A 17,554-nucleotide genomic window follows, 5' to 3' on the forward strand; every position below is an offset into this window, starting at 1 on the left:
CATAACTCCACCTCTTTTAGCACAGTACCCTCAACCCCCGGCTGTTCCCACCCGCCTCAACACCGTTGGAAGGGAGGAGAACCAATTAAGGCGGGGGGGGGGTGGAACGAGCAGCTGTCTACCCTTAGCAGGAGGGTTGCTGATTAATTACCTCTCCTGCTGCTGCTGCTGCTGGCTGTCCAGCAGCAGACTGAAGGTGGCTGCTGCTGTGCGCAGGTATATAAAGGCTCAGAGCCTATTATGACACGCGCAGCCAGCGTTCCATTGCCACATTCCGTCTACTGCAGGCGGGATACCTGGATGGCTGAATGTCACTGAGAAGCTCACAGAGACCGCCATAAGCAACAGTTTAAAAGAATGCCACAGACTAATCAACCAAACTTTTTGGGTTGGTTTCTCTTTTATAGTCTGCAGGCATTAAATGAAAGAAGTCAGTGTTCCAGCAGAGGGAGACAACGTTTCAGAAAAGGCATTGTAGCAAACCAAAAAAGAAATTTTAAGCGCAGCAGAGTAACCAGCTCACATACCTGTTAGCTCAGGTGAGTTTAAAAGGCTGCTGTTGATAACAAGGGCATTTGCTAAATAGATGGTGTGTGTGCAACAATATACTGAAAGGTCAATTATATTGTGCAGCTTATCTCACCACCTGTAGTTATTTAGGTGAAAGCTCCAAAATGCTTGCCTAATATGTCTGTTTATCCAAAAGGAAGTATAGAGGGAGAGCTAGATAGATAGCATTGCATTACATTACATTACATGGCAATGCAATGCACAGTTGCTGAAGTTGAACCAAAATGAGCTTGTCATCTGGCTTCTGCAACTTTTAACATGAAAAATCCAATGAGGAGAAGAAAAGCAAAGCCAAAGAGTCCATCCCAAAATCCGACAAACAAGCAAAATGAACAAAAAGCATTGAATTCAATTCTTTCTGATTTTAGAAACTGCATTAAAGAAGGGGTGCACCGGTCCTGGAGATACTGCAATACCAGGTCAATGCGTGGAGTGGACAGAGCAAGCTCTTTTTCCATCTCCCTGTTCTAAAAATCCATTTAATATATGGTCCCCAGATAGGGGACGTATCAGATATTAAACTGATAAGAACAGATACTACACTTGATCTTAGCCAAAAGGCCGAGAAGCGATAACCAGAATTGGTTTCCGACTACGGTGCCACCCAAGGATTCTGAAAAGTCCATTTGTGGAGATGGCCACCTGGACTCCCGTTAAGAAGACATGCTGTCAACCTCTAGATCCCTCACATGCCTGCACTTTTCGGCTTGCTGCTGCTGCAATCCACGCGTTTTAGATCTGCATAACTCCACCTCTTTTAGCACAGTACCCTCAACCCCCGGCTGTTCCCACCCGCCTCAACACCGTTGGAAGGGAGGAGAACCAATTAAGGCGGGGGGGGGGTGGAACGAGCAGCTGTCTACCCTTAGCAGGAGGGTTGCTGATTAATTACCTCTCCTGCTGCTGCTGCTGCTGGCTGTCCAGCAGCAGACTGAAGGTGGCTGCTGCTGTGCGCAGGTATATAAAGGCTCAGAGCCTATTATGACACGCGCAGCCAGCGTTCCATTGCCACATTCCGTCTACTGCAGGCGGGATACCTGGATGGCTGAATGTCACTGAGAAGCTCACAGAGACCGCCATAAGCAACAGTTTAAAAGAATGCCACAGACTAATCAACCAAACTTTTTGGGTTGGTTTCTCTTTTATAGTCTGCAGGCATTAAATGAAAGAAGTCAGTGTTCCAGCAGAGGGAGACAACGTTTCAGAAAAGGCATTGTAGCAAACCAAAAAAGAAATTTTAAGCGCAGCAGAGTAACCAGCTCACATACCTGTTAGCTCAGGTGAGTTTAAAAGGCTGCTGTTGATAACAAGGGCATTTGCTAAATAGATGGTGTGTGTGCAACAATATACTGAAAGGTCAATTATATTGTGCAGCTTATCTCACCACCTGTAGTTATTTAGGTGAAAGCTCCAAAATGCTTGCCTAATATGTCTGTTTATCCAAAAGGAAGTATAGAGGGAGAGCTAGATAGATAGCATTGCATTACATTACATTACATGGCAATGCAATGCACAGTTGCTGAAGTTGAACCAAAATGAGCTTGTCATCTGGCTTCTGCAACTTTTAACATGAAAAATCCAGTGAGGAGAAAAAAAGCAAAGCCAAAGAGTCCATCCCAAAATCCGACAAACAAGCAAAATGAACAAAAAGCATTGAATTCAATTCTTTCTGATTTTAGAAACTGCATTAAAGAAGGGGTGCACCGGTCCTGGAGATACTGCAATACCAGGTCAATGCGTGGAGTGGACAGAGCAAGCTCTTTTTCCATCTCCCTGTTCTAAAAATCCATTTAATATATGGTCCCCAGATAGGGGACGTATCAGATATTAAACTGATAAGAACAGATACTACACTTGATCTTAGCCAAAAGGCCGAGAAGCGATAACCAGAATTGGTTTCCGACTACGGTGCCACCCAAGGATTCTGAAAAGTCCATTTGTGGAGATGGCCACCTGGACTCCCGTTAAGAAGACATGCTGTCAACCTCTAGATCCCTCACATGCCTGCACTTTTCGGCTTGCTGCTGCTGCAATCCACGCGTTTTAGATCTGCATAACTCCACCTCTTTTAGCACAGTACCCTCAAACCCCGGCTGTTCCCACCCGCCTCAACACCGTTGGAAGGGAGGAGAACCAATTAAGGCGGGGGGGGGGGTGGAACGAGCAGCTGTCTACCCTTAGCAGGAGGGTTGCTGATTAATTACCTCTCCTGCTGCTGCTGCTGCTGGCTGTCCAGCAGCAGACTGAAGGTGGCTGCTGCTGTGCGCAGGTATATAAAGGCTCAGAGCCTATTATGACACGCGCAGCCAGCGTTCCATTGCCACATTCCGTCTACTGCAGGCGGAATACCTGGATGGCTGAATGTCACTGAGAAGCTCACAGAGACCGCCATAAGCAACAGTTTAAAAGAATGCCACAGACTAATCAACCAAACTTTTTGGGTTGGTTTCTCTTTTATAGTCTGCAGGCATTAAATGAAAGAAGTCAGTGTTCCAGCAGAGGGAGACAACGTTTCAGAAAAGGCATTGTAGCAAACCAAAAAAGAAATTTTAAGCGCAGCAGAGTAACCAGCTCACATACCTGTTAGCTCAGGTGAGTTTAAAAGGCTGCTGTTGATAACAAGGGCATTTGCTAAATAGATGGTGTGTGTGCAACAATATACTGAAAGGTCAATTATATTGTGCAGCTTATCTCACCACCTGTAGTTATTTAGGTGAAAGCTCCAAAATGCTTGCCTAATATGTCTGTTTATCCAAAAGGAAGTATAGAGGGAGAGCTAGATAGATAGCATTGCATTACATTACATTACATGGCAATGCAATGCACAGTTGCTGAAGTTGAACCAAAATGAGCTTGTCATCTGGCTTCTGCAACTTTTAACATGAAAAATCCAATGAGTAGAAGAAAAGCAAAGCCAAAGAGTCCATCCCAAAATCCGACAAACAAGCAAAATGAACAAAAAGCATTGAATTCAATTCTTTCTGATTTTAGAAACTGCATTAAAGAAGGGGTGCACCGGTCCTGGAGATACTGCAATACCAGGTCAATGCGTGGAGTGGACAGAGCAAGCTCTTTTTCCATCTCCCTGTTCTAAAAATCCATTTAATATATGGTCCCCAGATAGGGGACGTATCAGATATTAAACTGATAAGAACAGATACTACACTTGATCTTAGCCAAAAGGCCGAGAAGCGATAACCAGAATTGGTTTCCGACTACGGTGCCACCCAAGGATTCTGAAAAGTCCATTTGTGGAGATGGCCACCTGGACTCCCGTTAAGAAGACATGCTGTCAACCTCTAGATCCCTCACATGCCTGCACTTTTCGGCTTGCTGCTGCTGCAATCCACGCGTTTTAGATCTGCATAACTCCACCTCTTTTAGCACAGTACCCTCAACCCCCGGCTGTTCCCACCCGCCTCAACACCGTTGGAAGGGAGGAGAACCAATTAAGGCGGGGGGGGGGTGGAACGAGCAGCTGTCTACCCTTAGCAGGAGGGTTGCTGATTAATTACCTCTCCTGCTGCTGCTGCTGCTGGCTGTCCAGCAGCAGACTGAAGGTGGCTGCTGCTGTGCGCAGGTATATAAAGGCTCAGAGCCTATTATGACACGCGCAGCCAGCGTTCCATTGCCACATTCCGTCTACTGCAGGCGGGATACCTGGATGGCTGAATGTCACTGAGAAGCTCACAGAGACCGCCATAAGCAACAGTTTAAAAGAATGCCACAGACTAATCAACCAAACTTTTTGGGTTGGTTTCTCTTTTATAGTCTGCAGGCATTAAATGAAAGAAGTCAGTGTTCCAGCAGAGGGAGACAACGTATCAGAAAAGGCATTGTAGCAAACCAAAAAAGAAATTTTAAGCGCAGCAGAGTAACCAGCTCACATACCTGTTAGCTCAGGTGAGTTTAAAAGGCTGCTGTTGATAACAAGGGCATTTGCTAAATAGATGGTGTGTGTGCAACAATATACTGAAAGGTCAATTATATTGTGCAGCTTATCTCACCACCTGTAGTTATTTAGGTGAAAGCTCCAAAATGCTTGCCTAATATGTCTGTTTATCCAAAAGGAAGTATAGAGGGAGAGCTAGATAGATAGCATTGCATTACATTACATTACATGGCAATGCAATGCACAGTTGCTGAAGTTGAACCAAAATGAGCTTGTCATCTGGCTTCTGCAACTTTTAACATGAAAAATCCAATGAGGAGAAGAAAAGCAAAGCCAAAGAGTCCATCCCAAAATCCGACAAACAAGCAAAATGAACAAAAAGCATTGAATTCAATTCTTTCTGATTTTAGAAACTGCATTAAAGAAGGGGTGCACCGGTCCTGGAGATACTGCAATACCAGGTCAATGCGTGGAGTGGACAGAGCAAGCTCTTTTTCCATCTCCCTGTTCTAAAAATCCATTTAATATATGGTCCCCAGATAGGGGACGTATCAGATATTAAACTGATAAGAACAGATACTACACTTGATCTTAGCCAAAAGGCCGAGAAGCGATAACCAGAATTGGTTTCCGACTACGGTGCCACCCAAGGATTCTGAAAAGTCCATTTGTGGAGATGGCCACCTGGACTCCCGTTAAGAAGACATGCTGTCAACCTCTAGATCCCTCACATGCCTGCACTTTTCGGCTTGCTGCTGCTGCAATCCACGCGTTTTAGATCTGCATAACTCCACCTCTTTTAGCACAGTACCCTCAACCCCCGGCTGTTCCCACCCGCCTCAACACCGTTGGAAGGGAGGAGAACCAATTAAGGCGGGGGGGGGTGGAACGAGCAGCTGTCTACCCTTAGCAGGAGGGTTGCTGATTAATTACCTCTCCTGCTGCTGCTGCTGCTGGCTGTCCAGCAGCAGACTGAAGGTGGCTGCTGCTGTGCGCAGGTATATAAAGGCTCAGAGCCTATTATGACACGCGCAGCCAGCGTTCAATTGCCACATTCCGTCTACTGCAGGCGGGATACCTGGATGGCTGAATGTCACTGAGAAGCTCACAGAGACCGCCATAAGCAACAGTTTAAAAGAATGCCACAGACTAATCAACCAAACTTTTTGGGTTGGTTTCTCTTTTATAGTCTGCAGGCATTAAATGAAAGAAGTCAGTGTTCCAGCAGAGGGAGACAACGTTTCAGAAAAGGCATTGTAGCAAACCAAAAAAGAAATTTTAAGCGCAGCAGAGTAACCAGCTCACATACCTGTTAGCTCAGGTGAGTTTAAAAGGCTGCTGTTGATAACAAGGGCATTTGCTAAATAGATGGTGTGTGTGCAACAATATACTGAAAGGTCAATTATATTGTGCAGCTTATCTCACCACCTGTAGTTATTTAGGTGAAAGCTCCAAAATGCTTGCCTAATATGTCTGTTTATCCAAAAGGAAGTATAGAGGGAGAGCTAGATAGATAGCATTGCATTACATTACATTACATGGCAATGCAATGCACAGTTGCTGAAGTTGAACCAAAATGAGCTTGTCATCTGGCTTCTGCAACTTTTAACATGAAAAATCCAATGAGGAGAAGAAAAGCAAAGCCAAAGAGTCCATCCCAAAATCCGACAAACAAGCAAAATGAACAAAAAGCATTGAATTCAATTCTTTCTGATTTTAGAAACTGCATTAAAGAAGGGGTGCACCGGTCCTGGAGATACTGTAATACCAGGTCAATGCGTGAAGTGGACAGAGCAAGCTCTTTTTCCATCTCCCTGTTCTAAAAATCCATTTAATATATGGTCCCCAGATAGGGGACGTATCAGATATTAAACTGATAAGAACAGATACTACACTTGATCTTAGCCAAAAGGCCGAGAAGCGATAACCAGAATTGGTTTCTGACTACGGTGCCACCCAAGGATTCTGAAAAGTCCATTTGTGGAGATGGCCACCTGGACTCCCGTTAAGAAGACATGCTGTCAACCTCTAGATCCCTCACATGCCTGCACTTTTCGGCTTGCTGCTGCTGCAATCCACGCGTTTTAGATCTGCATAACTCCACCTCTTTTAGCACAGTACCCTCAACCGCCGGCTGTTCCCACCCGCCTCAACACCTTTGGAAGGGAGGAGAACCAATTAAGGCGGGGGGGGGGGTGGAACGAGCAGCTGTCTACCCTTAGCAGGAGGGTTGCTGATTAATTACCTCTCCTGCTGCTGCTGCTGCTGGCTGTCCAGCAGCAGACTGAAGGTGGCTGCTGCTGTGCGCAGGTATATAAAGGCTCAGAGCCTATTATGACACGCGCAGCCAGCGTTCCATTGCCACATTCCGTCTACTGCAGGCGGGATACCTGGATGGCTGAATGTCACTGAGAAGCTCACAGAGACCGCCATAAGCAACAGTTTAAAAGAATGCCACAGACTAATCAACCAAACTTTTTGGGTTGGTTTCTCTTTTATAGTCTGCAGGCATTAAATGAAAGAAGTCAGTGTTCCAGCAGAGGGAGACAACGTTTCAGAAAAGGCATTGTAGCAAACCAAAAAAGAAATTTTAAGCGCAGCAGAGTAACCAGCTCACATACCTGTTAGCTCAGGTGAGTTTAAAAGGCTGCTGTTGATAACAAGGGCATTTGCTAAATAGATGGTGTGTGTGCAACAATATACTGAAAGGTCAATTATATTGTGCAGCTTATCTCACCACCTGTAGTTATTTAGGTGAAAGCTCCAAAATGCTTGCCTAATATGTCTGTTTATCCAAAAGGAAGTATAGAGGGAGAGCTAGATAGATAGCATTGCATTACATTACATTACATGGCAATGCAATGCACAGTTGCTGAAGTTGAACCAAAATGAGCTTGTCATCTGGCTTCTGCAACATTTAACATGAAAAATCCAATGAGGAGAAGAAAAGCGAAGCCAAAGAGTCCATCCCAAAATCCGACAAACAAGCAAAATGAACAAAAAGCATTGAATTCAATTCTTTCTGATTTTAGAAACTGCATTAAAGAAGGGGTGCACCGGTCCTGGAGATACTGCAATACCAGGTCAATGCGTGGAGTGGACAGAGCAAGCTCTTTTTCCATCTCCCTGTTCTAAAAATCAATTTAATATATGGTCCCCAGATAGGGGACGTATCAGATATTAAACTGATAAGAACAGATACTACACTTGATCTTAGCCAAAAGGCCGAGAAGCGATAACCAGAATTGGTTTCTGACTACGGTGCCACCCAAGGATTCTGAAAAGTCCATTTGTGGAGATGGCCACCTGGACTCCCGTTAAGAAGACATGCTGTCAACCTCTAGATCCCTCACATGCCTGCACTTTTCGGCTTGCTGCTGCTGCAATCCACGTGTTTTAGATCTGCATAACTCCACCTCTTTTAGCACAGTACCCTCAACCCCCGGCTGTTCCCACCCGCCTCAACACCGTTGGAAGGGAGGAGAACCAATTAAGGCGGGGGGGGGGTGGAACGAGCAGCTGTCTACCCTTAGCAGGAGGGTTGCTGATTAATTACCTCTCCTGCTGCTGCTGCTGCTGGCTGTCCAGCAGCAGACTGAAGGTGGCTGCTGCTGTGCGCAGGTATATAAAGGCTCAGAGCCTATTATGACACGCGCAGCCAGCGTTCCATTGCCACATTCCGTCTACTGCAGGCGGGATACCTGGATGGCTGAATGTCACTGAGAAGCTCACAGAGACCGCCATAAGCAACAGTTTAAAAGAATGCCACAGACTAATCAACCAAACTTTTTGGGTTGGTTTCTCTTTTATAGTCTGCAGGCATTAAATGAAAGAAGTCAGTGTTCCAGCAGAGGGAGACAACGTTTCAGAAAAGGCATTGTAGCAAACCAAAAAAGAAATTTTAAGCGCAGCAGAGTAACCAGCTCACATACCTGTTAGCTCAGGTGAGTTTAAAAGGCTGCTGTTGATAACAAGGGCATTTGCTAAATAGATGGTGTGTGTGCAACAATATACTGAAAGGTCAATTATATTGTGCAGCTTATCTCACCACCTGTAGTTATTTAGGTGAAAGCTCCAAAATGCTTGCCTAATATGTCTGTTTATCCAAAAGGAAGTATAGAGGGAGAGCTAGATAGATAGCATTGCATTACATTACATTACATGGCAATGCAATGCACAGTTGCTGAAGTTGAACCAAAATGAGCTTGTCATCTGGCTTCTGCAACTTTTAACATGAAAAATCCAATGAGGAGAAGAAAAGCAAAGCCAAAGAGTCCATCCCAAAATCCGACAAACAAGCAAAATGAACAAAAAGCATTGAATTCAATTCTTTCTGATTTTAGAAACTGCATTAAAGAAGGGGTGCACCGGTCCTGGAGATACTGCAATACCAGGTCAATGCGTGGAGTGGACAGAGCAAGCTCTTTTTCCATCTCCCTGTTCTAAAAATCCATTTAATATATGGTCCCCAGATAGGGGACGTATCAGATATTAAACTGATAAGAACAGATACTACACTTGATCGTAGCCAAAAGGCCGAGAAGCGATAACCAGAATTGGTTTCCGACTACGGTGCCACCCAAGGATTCTGAAAAGTCCATTTGTGGAGATGGCCACCTGGACTCCCGTTAAGAAGACATGCTGTCAACCTCTAGATCCCTCACATGCCTGCACTTTTCGGCTTGCTGCTGCTGCAATCCACGCGTTTTAGATCTGCATAACTCCACCTCTTTTAGCACAGTACCCTCAACCCCCGGCTGTTCCCACCCGCCTCAACACCGTTGGAAGGGAGGAGAACCAATTAAGGCGGGGGGGGGGGTGGAACGAGCAGCTGTCTACCCTTAGCAGTAGGGTTGCTGATTAATTACCTCTCCTGCTGCTGCTGCTGCTGGCTGTCCAGCAGCAGACTGAAGGTGGCTGCTGCTGTGCGCAGGTATATAAAGGCTCAGAGCCTATTATGACACGCGCAGCCAGCGTTCCATTGCCACATTCCGTCTACTGCAGGCGGGATACCTGGATGGCTGAATGTCACTGAGAAGCTCACAGAGACCGCCATAAGCAACAGTTTAAAAGAATGCCACAGACTAATCAACCAAACTTTTTGGGTTGGTTTCTCTTTTATAGTCTGCAGGCATTAAATGAAAGAAGTCAGTGTTCCAGCAGAGGGAGACAACGTTTCATAAAAGGCATTGTAGCAAACCAAAAAAGAAATTTTAAGCGCAGCAGAGTAACCAGCTCACATACCTGTTAGCTCAGGTGAGTTTAAAAGGCTGCTGTTGATAACAAGGGCATTTGCTAAATAGATGGTGTGTGTGCAACAATATACTGAAAGGTCAATTATATTGTGCAGCTTATCTCACCACCTGTAGTTATTTAGGTGAAAGCTCCAAAATGCTTGCCTAATATGTCTGTTTATCCAAAAGGAAGTATAGAGGGAGAGCTAGATAGATAGCATTGCATTACATTACATTACATGGCAATGCAATGCACAGTTGCTGAAGTTGAACCAAAATGAGCTTGTCATCTGGCTTCTGCAACTTTTAACATGAAAAATCCAATGAGGAGAAGAAAAGCAAAGCCAAAGAGTCCATCCCAAAATCCGACAAACAAGCAAAATGAACAAAAAGCATTGAATTCAATTCTTTCTGATTTTAGAAACTGCATTAAAGAAGGGGTGCACCGGTCCTGGAGATACTGCAATACCAGGTCAATGCGTGGAGTGGACAGAGCAAGCTCTTTTTCCATCTCCCTGTTCTAAAAATCCATTTAATATATGGTCCCCAGATAGGGGACGTATCAGATATTAAACTGATAAGAACAGATACTACACTTGATCTTAGCCAAAAGGCCGAGAAGCGATAACCAGAATTGGTTTCCGACTACGGTGCCACCCAAGGATTCTGAAAAGTCCATTTATGGAGATGGCCACCTGGACTCCCGTTAAGAAGACATGCTGTCAACCTCTAGATCCCTCACATGCCTGCACTTTTCGGCTTGCTGCTGCTGCAATCCACGCGTTTTAGATCTGCATAACTCCACCTCTTTTAGCACAGTACCCTCAACCCCCGGCTGTTCCCACCCGCCTCAACACCGTTGGAAGGGAGGAGAACCAATTAAGGCGGGGGGGGGGGTGGAACGAGCAGCTGTCTACCCTTAGCAGGAGGGTTGCTGATTAATTACCTCTCCTGCTGCTGCTGCTGCTGGCTGTCCAGCAGCAGACTGAAGGTGGCTGCTGCTGTGCGCAGGTATATAAAGGCTCAGAGCCTATTATGACACGCGCAGCCAGCGTTCCATTGCCACATTCCGTCTACTGCAGGCGGGATACCTGGATGGCTGAATGTCACTGAGAAGCTCACAGAGACCGCCATAAGCAACAGTTTAAAAGAATGCCACAGACTAATCAACCAAACTTTTTGGGTTGGTTTCTCTTTTATAGTCTGCAGGCATTAAATGAAAGAAGTCAGTGTTCCAGCAGAGGGAGACAACGTTTCAGAAAAGGCATTGTAGCAAACCAAAAAAGAAATTTTAAGCGCAGCAGAGTAACCAGCTCACATACCTGTTAGCTCAGGTGAGTTTAAAAGGCTGCTGTTGATAACAAGGGCATTTGCTAAATAGATGGTGTGTGTGCAACAATATACTGAAAGGTCAATTATATTGTGCAGCTTATCTCACCACCTGTAGTTATTTAGGTGAAAGCTCCAAAATGCTTGCCTAATATGTCTGTTTATCCAAAAGGAAGTATAGAGGGAGAGCTAGATAGATAGCATTGCATTACATTACATTACATGGCAATGCAATGCACAGTTGCTGAAGTTGAACCAAAATGAGCTTGTCATCTGGCTTCTGCAACTTTTAACATGAAAAATCCAATGAGGAGAAGAAAAGCAAAGCCAAAGAGTCCATCCCAAAATCCGACAAACAAGCAAAATGAACAAAAAGCATTGAATTCAATTCTTTCTGATTTTAGAAACTGCATTAAAGAAGGGGTGCACCGGTCCTGGAGATACTGCAATACCAGGTCAATGCGTGGAGTGGACAGAGCAAGCTCTTTTTCCATCTCCCTGTTCTAAAAATCCATTTAATATATGGTCCCCAGATAGGGGACGTATCAGATATTAAACTGATAAGAACAGATACTACACTTGATCTTAGCCAAAAGGCCGAGAAGCGATAACCAGAATTGGTTTCCGACTACGGTGCCACCCAAGGATTCTGAAAAGTCCATTTGTGGAGATGGCCGCCTGGACTCCCGTTAAGAAGACATGCTGTCAACCTCTAGATCCCTCACATGCCTGCACTTTTCGGCTTGCTGCTGCTGCAATCCACGCGTTTTAGATCTGCATAACTCCACCTCTTTTAGCACAGTACCCTCAACCCCCGGCTGTTCCCACCCGCCTCAACACCGTTGGAAGGGAGGAGAACCAATTAAGGCGGGGGGGGGGTGGAACGAGCAGCTGTCTACCCTTAGCAGGAGGGTTGCTGATTAATTACCTCTCCTGCTGCTGCTGCTGCTGGCTGTCCAGCAGCAGACTGAAGGTGGCTGCTGCTGTGCGCAGGTATATAAAGGCTCAGAGCCTATTATGACACGCGCAGCCAGCGTTCCATTGCCACATTCCGTCTACTGCAGGCGGGATACCTGGATGGCTGAATGTCACTGAGAAGCTCACAGAGACCGCCATAAGCAACAGTTTAAAAGAATGCCACAGACTAATCAACCAAACTTTTTGGGTTGGTTTCTCTTTTATAGTCTGCAGGCATTAAATGAAAGAAGTCAGTGTTCCAGCAGAGGGAGACAACGTTTCAGAAAAGGCATTGTAGCAAACCAAAAAAGAAATTTTAAGCGCAGCAGAGTAACCAGCTCACATACCTGTTAGCTCAGGTGAGTTTAAAAGGCTGCTGTTGATAACAAGGGCATTTGCTAAATAGATGGTGTGTGTGCAACAATATACTGAAAGGTCAATTATATTGTGCAGCTTATCTCACCACCTGTAGTTATTTAGGTGAAAGCTCCAAAATGCTTGCCTAATATGTCTGTTTATCCAAAAGGAAGTATAGAGGGAGAGCTAGATAGATAGCATTGCATTACATTACATTACATGGCAATGCAATGCACAGTTGCTGAAGTTGAACCAAAATGAGCTTGTCATCTGGCTTCTGCAACTTTTAACATGAAAAATCCAATGAGGAGAAGAAAAGCAAATCCAAAGAGTCCATCCCAAAATCCGACAAACAAGCAAAATGAACAAAAAGCATTGAATTCAATTCTTTCTGATTTTAGAAACTGCATTAAAGAAGGGGTGCACCGGTCCTGGAGATACTGCAATACCAGGTCAATGCGTGGAGTGGACAGAGCAAGCTCTTTTTCCATCTCCCTGTTCTAAAAATCCATTTAATATATGGTCCCCAGATAGGGGACGTATCAGATATTAAACTGATAAGAACAGATACTACACTTGATCTTAGCCAAAAGGCCGAGAAGCGATAACCAGAATTGGTTTCCGACTACGGTGCCACCCAAGGATTCTGAAAAGTCCATTTGTGGAGATGGCCACCTGGACTCCCGTTAAGAAGACATGCTGTCAACCTCTAGATCCCTCACATGCCTGCACTTTTCGGCTTGCTGCTGCTGCAATCCACGCGTTTTAGATCTGCATAACTCCACCTCTTTTAGCACAGTACCCTCAACCCCCGGCTGTTCCCACCCGCCTCAACACCGTTGGAAGGGAGGAGAACCAATTAAGGCGGGGGGGGGGTGGAACGAGCAGCTGTCTACCCTTAGCAGGAGGGTTGCTGATTAATTACCTCTCCTGCTGCTGCTGCTGCTGGCTGTCCAGCAGCAGACTGAAGGTGGCTGCTGCTGTGCGCAGGTATATAAAGGCTCAGAGCCTATTATGACACGCGCAGCCAGCGTTCCATTGCCACATTCCGTCTACTGCAGGCGGGATACCTGGATGGCTGAATGTCACTGAGAAGCTCACAGAGACCGCCATAAGCAACAGTTTAAAAGAATGCCACAGACTAATCAACCAAACTTTTTGGGTTGGTTTCTCTTTTATAGTCTGCAGGCATTAAATGAAAGAAGTCAGTGTTCCAGCAGAGGGAGACAACGTTTCAGAAAAGGCATTGTAGCAAACCAAAAAAGAAATTTTAAGCGCAGCAGAGTAACCAGCTCACATACCTGTTAGCTCAGGTGAGTTTAAAAGGCTGCTGTTGATAACAAGGGCATTTGCTAAATAGATGGTGTGTGTGCAACAATATACTGAAAGGTCAATTATATTGTGCAGCTTATCTCACCACCTGTAGTTATTTAGGTGAAAGCTCCAAAATGCTTGCCTAATATGTCTGTTTATCCAAAAGGAAGTATAGAGGGAGAGCTAGATAGATAGCATTGCATTACATTACATTACATGGCAATGCAATGCACAGTTGCTGAAGTTGAACCAAAATGAGCTTGTCATCTGGCTTCTGCAACTTTTAACATGAAAAATCCAATGAGGAGAAGAAAAGCAAAGCCAAAGAGTCCATCCCAAAATCCGACAAACAAGCAAAATGAACAAAAATCATTGAATTCAATTCTTTCTGATTTTAGAAACTGCATTAAAGAAGGGGTGCACCGGTCCTGGAGATACTGCAATACCAGGTCAATGCGTGGAGTGGACAGAGCAAGCTCTTTTTCCATCTCCCTGTTCTAAAAATCCATTTAATATATGGTCCCCAGATAGGGGACGTATCAGATATTAAACTGATAAGAACAGATTTTTTTTTTTTTTTTTTTTTTCGAAAGCCCGAATTCGTGTACAAAACCCGAGTGCGCTTAAAAAAGTGACAAGTGCCACAAAAAAAGTGCACTAGGATGCTGATCTTCTTGAAACCCTCTCCAAAAGGAGAAGGGTCCCCCAAACCATTCCCCGTCCCTCCGAGCCAGAAGGCCACAGCGAGGAACAGGGACAAATAGCCACCTCCAGCCGGAGCCAGAGGCGACCCAATCTTACCCCCAATACCTGCCCGAGTTCTCACCCGAGCAAGGCACTGGGAGCCAAAGACTGTGCTCCCCTCTCGGAAGAGGGGAGCCAACAACGCTCTCCTCCCGAAAGAGGAGAGCCAGGGGGGATCAGGGGGGAGCGGAACCTGATGGCCACACACTCCCCCCCTAGACCTGCCAAGAGAGGAACCCGTAAGGGAACCGCATCCCGACAAAATCCTAGTAAGGACGTGGACACACGTGAAAAAGTGGACACACAGTGACAAAAAAAATTAAATAAATAGTGAAGGTTTCACAGTATAATACTGCCCGGACCTTCGACCGGGAATTGAAAAATTCCCCATCCTAAGGCCAGAAGGCCCGGAATAAGGGTGTGTGTGAAGAAAGAAATATTGAAGTGCTAGTGCAAATGTGCCTTAAACTCAAGTGGGGTTCCCAATCCCAGTGAGTTAAGGCACCCCAGGGTCACCACTCCTGGGGCACTTCACACTTCGGGCTTTCGATCTTCCCCGGCCCAATGGCGTCGATCCTGGGGGGCCATGCTTTCCACCAGATGACTATATTAGCCAACTGGCGTACTAACAAGCGCCTAAGCCCCAGTGTGCATAATGTATCAATCTACTAGGGCGGCCAACATCCAAAACCGCCTTTTCGAAAGATACTACACTTGATCTTAGCCAAAAGGCCGAGAAGCAATAACCAGAATTGGTTTCCGACTACGGTGCCACCCAAGGATTCTGAAAAGTCCATTTGTGGAGATGGCCACCTGGACTCCCGTTAAGAAGACATGCTGTCAACCTCTAGATCCCTCACATGCCTGCACTTTTCGGCTTGCTGCTGCTGCAATCCACGCGTTTTAGATCTGCATAACTCCACCTCTTTTAGCACAGTACCCTCAACCCCCGGCTGTTCCCACCCGCCTCAACACCGTTGGAAGGGAGGAGAACCAATTAAGGCGGGAGGGGGGGGTGGAACGAGCAGCTGTCTACCCTTAGCAGGAGGGTTGCTGATTAATTACCTCTCCTGCTGCTGCTGCTGCTGGCTGTCCAGCAGCAGACTGAAGGTGGCTGCTGCTGTGCGCAGGTATATAAAGGCTCAGAGCCTATTATGACACGCGCAGCCAGCGTTCCATTGCCACATTCCGTCTACTGCAGGCGGGATACCTGGATGGCTGAATGTCACTGAGAAGCTCACAGAGACCGCCATAAGCAACAGTTTAAAAGAATGCCACAGACTAATCAACCAAACTTTTTGGGTTGGTTTCTCTTTTATAGTCTGCAGGCATTAAATGAAAGAAGTCAGTGTTCCAGCAGAGGGAGACAACGTTTCAGAAAAGGCATTGTAGCAAACCAAAAAAGAAATTTTAAGCGCAGCAGAGTAACCAGCTCACATACCTGTTAGCTCAGGTGAGTTTAAAAGGCTGCTGTTGATAACAAGGGCATTTGCTAAATAGATGGTGTGTGTGCAACAATATACTGAAAGGTCAATTATATTGTGCAGCTTATCTCACCACCTGTAGTTATTTAGGTGAAAGCTCCAAAATGCTTGCCTAATATGTCTGTTTATCCAAAAGGAAGTATAGAGGGAGAGCTAGATAGATAGCATTGCATTACATTACATTACATGGCAATGCAATGCACAGTTGCTGAAGTTGAACCAAAATGAGCTTGTCATCTGGCTTCTGCAACTTTTAACATGAAAAATCCAATGAGGAGAAGAAAAGCAAAGCCAAAGAGTCCATCCCAAAATCCGACAAACAAGCAAAATGAACAAAAAGCATTGAATTCAATTCTTTCTGATTTTAGAAACTGCATTAAAGAAGGGGTGCACCGGTCCTGGAGATACTGCAATACCAGGTCAATGCGTGGAGTGGACAGAGCAAGCTCTTTTTCCATCTCCCTGTTCTAAAAATCCATTTAATATATGGTCCCCAGATAGGGGACGTATCAGATATTAAACTGATAAGAACAGATACTACACTTGATCTTAGCCAAAAGGCCGAGAAGCGATAACCAGAATTGGTTTCCGACTACGGTGCCACCCAAGGATTCTGAAAAGTCCATTTGTGGAGATGGCCACCTGGACTCCCGTTAAGAAGACATGCTGTCAACCTCTAGATCCCTCACATGCCTGCACTTTTCGGCTTGCTGCTGCTGCAATCCACGCGTTTTAGATCTGCATAACTCCACCTCTTTTAGCACAGTACCCTCAACCCCCGGCTGTTCCCACCCGCCTCAACACCGTTGGAAGGGAGGAGAACCAATTAAGGCGGGGGGGGGGTGGAACGAGCAGCTGTCTACCCTTAGCAGGAGGGTTGCTGATTAATTACCTCTCCTGCTGCTGCTGCTGCTGGCTGTCCAGCAGCAGACTGAAGGTGGCTGCTGCTGTGCGCAGGTATATAAAGGCTCAGAGCCTATTATGACACGCGCAGCCAGCGTTCCATTGCCACCTTCCGTCTACTGCAGGCGGGATACCTGGATGGCTGAATGTCACTGAGAAGCTCACAGAGACCGCCATAAGCAACAGTTTAAAAGAATGCCACAGACTAATCAACCAAACTTTTTGGGTTGGTTTCTCTTTTATAGTCTGCAGGCATTAAATGAAAGAAGTCAGTGTTCCAGCAGAGGGAGACAACGTTTCAGAAAAGGCATTGTAGCAAACCAAAAAAGAAATTTTAAGCGCAGCAGAGTAACCAGCTCACATACCTGTTAGCTCAGGTGAGTTTAAAAGGCTGCTGTTGATAACAAGGGCATTTGCTAAATAGATGGTGTGTGTGCAACAATATACTGAAAGGTCAATTATATTGTGCAGCTTATCTCACCACCTGTAGTTATTTAGGTGAAAGCTCCAAAATGCTTGCCTAATATGTCTGTTTATCCAAAAGGAAGTATAGAGGGAGAGCTAGATAGATAGCATTGCATTACATTACATTACATGGCAATGCAATGCACAGTTGCTGAAGTTGAACCAAAATGAGCTTGTCATCTGGCTTCTGCAACTTTTAACATGAAAAATCCAATGAGGAGAAGAAAAGCAAAGCCAAAGAGTCCATCCCAAAATCCGACAAACAAGCAAAATGAACAAAAAGCATTGAATTCAATTCTTTCTGA

General features: G+C 45.4%; 12 non-coding genes and 1 pseudogene across 12 annotated transcripts; all 13 read right to left on the minus strand.

Moving 5' to 3' along the window:
* Positions 1-952: 952 nt before the first annotated feature.
* Positions 953-1,143, minus strand: LOC141225999 (U2 spliceosomal RNA). Its single transcript, XR_012293229.1, has one exon. It is a non-coding gene; the product is annotated as a U2 spliceosomal RNA (small nuclear RNA).
* A 1,120-nt stretch (positions 1,144-2,263) lies between these two features.
* Positions 2,264-2,454, minus strand: LOC141226010 (U2 spliceosomal RNA). The gene has a single exon (XR_012293240.1). It is a non-coding gene; the product is annotated as a U2 spliceosomal RNA (small nuclear RNA).
* A 1,121-nt stretch (positions 2,455-3,575) lies between these two features.
* On the minus strand, positions 3,576-3,766 carry LOC141226021 (U2 spliceosomal RNA). Its single transcript, XR_012293251.1, has one exon. It is a non-coding gene; the product is annotated as a U2 spliceosomal RNA (small nuclear RNA).
* A 1,120-nt stretch (positions 3,767-4,886) lies between these two features.
* On the minus strand, positions 4,887-5,077 carry LOC141226032 (U2 spliceosomal RNA). Its single transcript, XR_012293262.1, has one exon. It is a non-coding gene; the product is annotated as a U2 spliceosomal RNA (small nuclear RNA).
* Positions 5,078-6,196: 1,119 nt separating this feature from the next.
* LOC141226097 (U2 spliceosomal RNA) lies at positions 6,197-6,387 on the minus strand. Its single transcript, XR_012293325.1, has one exon. It is a non-coding gene; the product is annotated as a U2 spliceosomal RNA (small nuclear RNA).
* Positions 6,388-7,508: 1,121 nt separating this feature from the next.
* Positions 7,509-7,699, minus strand: LOC141225982 (U2 spliceosomal RNA). Its single transcript, XR_012293212.1, has one exon. It is a non-coding gene; the product is annotated as a U2 spliceosomal RNA (small nuclear RNA).
* A 1,120-nt stretch (positions 7,700-8,819) lies between these two features.
* Positions 8,820-9,010, minus strand: LOC141226141 (U2 spliceosomal RNA). The gene has a single exon (XR_012293368.1). It is a non-coding gene; the product is annotated as a U2 spliceosomal RNA (small nuclear RNA).
* Positions 9,011-10,131: 1,121 nt separating this feature from the next.
* LOC141226043 (U2 spliceosomal RNA) lies at positions 10,132-10,322 on the minus strand. Its single transcript, XR_012293273.1, has one exon. It is a non-coding gene; the product is annotated as a U2 spliceosomal RNA (small nuclear RNA).
* A 1,121-nt stretch (positions 10,323-11,443) lies between these two features.
* LOC141226054 (U2 spliceosomal RNA) lies at positions 11,444-11,634 on the minus strand. The gene has a single exon (XR_012293284.1). It is a non-coding gene; the product is annotated as a U2 spliceosomal RNA (small nuclear RNA).
* Positions 11,635-12,754: 1,120 nt separating this feature from the next.
* On the minus strand, positions 12,755-12,945 carry LOC141226066 (U2 spliceosomal RNA). The gene has a single exon (XR_012293296.1). It is a non-coding gene; the product is annotated as a U2 spliceosomal RNA (small nuclear RNA).
* Positions 12,946-14,065: 1,120 nt separating this feature from the next.
* Positions 14,066-14,252, minus strand: LOC141226311 (U2 spliceosomal RNA). Its single transcript, XR_012293517.1, has one exon. It is a non-coding gene; the product is annotated as a U2 spliceosomal RNA (small nuclear RNA).
* Positions 14,253-15,049: 797 nt separating this feature from the next.
* On the minus strand, positions 15,050-15,141 carry LOC141226394 (U2 spliceosomal RNA; annotated as a pseudogene).
* A 1,122-nt stretch (positions 15,142-16,263) lies between these two features.
* Positions 16,264-16,454, minus strand: LOC141226078 (U2 spliceosomal RNA). Its single transcript, XR_012293307.1, has one exon. It is a non-coding gene; the product is annotated as a U2 spliceosomal RNA (small nuclear RNA).
* Between the last annotated feature and the right edge of the window lie 1,100 nt (positions 16,455-17,554).

This window comes from Phyllobates terribilis, unplaced genomic scaffold (assembly GCF_046119375.1).
Source record: "Phyllobates terribilis strain yellow unplaced genomic scaffold, ASM4611937v1 Scaffold_414__1_contigs__length_1644244, whole genome shotgun sequence".
Taxonomy (NCBI): domain Eukaryota; kingdom Metazoa; phylum Chordata; class Amphibia; order Anura; family Dendrobatidae; genus Phyllobates; species Phyllobates terribilis.